Source organism: Pangasianodon hypophthalmus, chromosome 24 (assembly GCF_027358585.1).
Source record: "Pangasianodon hypophthalmus isolate fPanHyp1 chromosome 24, fPanHyp1.pri, whole genome shotgun sequence".
Taxonomy (NCBI): domain Eukaryota; kingdom Metazoa; phylum Chordata; class Actinopteri; order Siluriformes; family Pangasiidae; genus Pangasianodon; species Pangasianodon hypophthalmus.
The window spans coordinates 4,686,461-4,689,421 of record NC_069733.1 but is presented as its reverse complement, the minus strand read 5'-3'; positions in this window follow the sequence as shown (position 1 = coordinate 4,689,421).

Sequence of the window (2,961 nt, the reverse complement as noted above, 5' to 3'; positions counted from 1 at the left end):
TATAATTTCAATATACTGTTTATCAGATGAGCCTATAGACACTCACCAAACACTCAGCTGATCATGTGGCAATGCAAAGTCTTTCAGATGCAGTTACATTTAATGTTCACATCAATTGTGAGAATGTTTTTTCGATGTTTTTTCAATGTTTCCCACAGAGTGGAACCTGTAATGTGTGTGTCCATCCACCTGAAGGCTCGAGGTGTTGTGTGTTCTGAGTTGCTTTTCAGCTCACCACGGCTGTAAAGAGTGATTATTTTAGTACACTTCCTGTCTGAACCAGCCTGGCCATCCTTCTCTGACCTCTCTCATCAGCAAGGCATTTCCGCCCACAGAACTGCCGCTCACTGGATGTGTTTGGGGTTCTTCTGCATCATTCTGTGTAATCGATGGAGACAATTGTGTGTGAAAATTCCAGGAATTTTCCAGTTTCTGAATTACTCAAACCAGCCAGTCTGGCACCAGTGAAATTCCCAAATCATCAAGAGTTTCTGAGATAATCAAACCAACCCATCTGGTACCAACAACCATGCCCCATTCTGATGCTCTTGACCTGCATCTGCATGATTTTATGCATTGTGCTGCTGCCACATGATTGGCTGACTGGGTAACTGCAGCAATCAGCAGGTGTAGAGGTGTTCCTAATAAAGTGGACAGTGAGTGTACACTCATTGGATATTTTATCAGGTAAACCTTCCATATAGGTGCATTTACAATCACCCAGTGTATGACCTTAAGTGCTGTTTAGGGCCGTGATTGGACAGTCAACAGTGATTGCATTTCAGCATGGCACTACTGCAAAGCGCTGATGAAATGAAATGTCCTCATGTCGCAAATGAAAAGCAATACTGTCTGCGTATTACGTTTAACATCGCCCACACCACCACCACAACCACTGTACCCCCCGCTGCGATTTGCGTTTCTATCTGGCACAGAATCTTGTCTATATAAACAATTCAATGTCACCTTTGGATTGAAAAACAGTCCACCAACCAAACATATCCATCAGCGATGCTACTAGATGCTCTACTGGAGCTCTAGTCTATCACTGAAGGCCTACAAGGTGGACGAATTGTTGGGGTAGAAGATTTTAGAAGGAAGACAAAGGCTCATTTCCAGCATGAGCAGTGATTTTAGTACCTGGGTTTCAGAAAGAAAGGATTTATTGTACAGGGTAATTTCTTTTGTTTAACATCTATGTCCATGGTTAAGTGCTTAATCAATGACAGCACTACAGAGACTGTATAAATGCTAACTACAGAAAACAAGCTTAAAGAACGATAGCTTAAAGGATGGGTGAATTGCCTTGATCCAGACAATATTGTAATTTCCAGCTAACTAGTTTGTCTTAGATTTTTCTTAGATCACAGTTCAGTAGCTTTATCTTTTAGGGTTATGATAGTAAGTAGGATTATGATATGTTATTATTATATATTGTCATTATTATTATTATTCGTTGGATTTTAAAGGGTTAGCCCAGTAGAAGACACAATATATCCAGGAAAGAAATGAGAGAAAGCATTATTTTTACATTATTTTGACAAACTACTTAAGTAGTAGAGTGATCCTTTTGACAATTCCTAATCAAATAATCTCATACTTGCACTTCTGCTGATCATTTAATGTCCACTTTGTAGATATGAAGCAGATACACACAATTCCTCTCATAATTTACACGTATTTATAAATGTATTAGTTACTACATTAATGTTATGCAAATGTTCAGTTAAAGCCTGTTGTGTGTTCAGGAGCAGGCTGTTCGTGAACGTCTCTGTGTATTATTACATTTAAGACACTCGTGTGTTGTTGTTATGAAAGCTAACTCAGACACTGGTCAGAAAAGACTATTTCTCCAGGCAGCATTTCACACTCTAATGCACATCTCCAGCTGCAGCTACAGAGAAATCTCAACATGGACACTTGTAGTGCATGAGCACGTCTTACAGACGAAACAGTTATTCTTTGGAATGGAGCTTAAATACGAAAATGATCAATTATAAATAATGATAAATTTGTAGCCTGGCTTTGTAGCTTACAGCAGGTTATGGTCGCTGAACTGCTGGATGTCCAGGTGGTGCTCCGAAAACAATGTGGGCTTTATAGATAATTGGACTAACTTTGAGGGCAAGGCTGGCCTGTTAGGGCGGGACGGTGTCCATCCCACTCGGGAAGGTGCTGCTCTCATTTCTTGCAGCATAGCACATAGTCTCAGAACAGGCCTAGTTAATCGGTGACAATCCAGGGCCAAGGCCAGGGAGCAGACAAGCAGGCTAAACCGACCGTCTGCTAGCTGCACTGAGTCGTCACTTAGGTTCCACCGTATTGAGACTGTGTCTGTTCCCCGAGCTAAACAAAATTATAGACATACTCAGACAGTTTGTTTTAGTAATCTAATTAACATAAAATTAAACCATACCGAATGCATAGCCAGCACCGTTGATCTGAAGCTAGGACTGTTGAATATTAGATCTCTTACGTCTAAAGCGCTTATTGTTAATGAAACCATTACTGATCAGGAGTTTGATGTACTGTGTTTAACAGAAACGTGGATTAAACCAAACGAGTTTGTAGCATTAAATGAAGCTAGTCCTCCCGGGTACAGTTACATACATCAGCCCCGTCTAACTGGCAAAGGAGGAGGCGTCGCAGTCATTTATAATGATAATCTAGCCGTCACACAAAAACCTAGTCATAAATTCAACGCATTTGAAGTTCTTTATTCTAACATAACATACGTAGCCACTAAAAATAAGTCTACCCAGGTGATTCCAGTAATTATTATTTACAGACCCCCAGGGCCATATTCTGAATTCCTGTGTGAATTTGCGGATTTCATCTCTAACCTGGTTGTTTCTTTAGACAAGGCATTAATTGTTGGAGACTTTAATATTCATTTTGATAATCCAGATGACCCTCTGAGAACAGCAGTTGTGTCCATTCTAGATTCTGTAGGGGTTAATC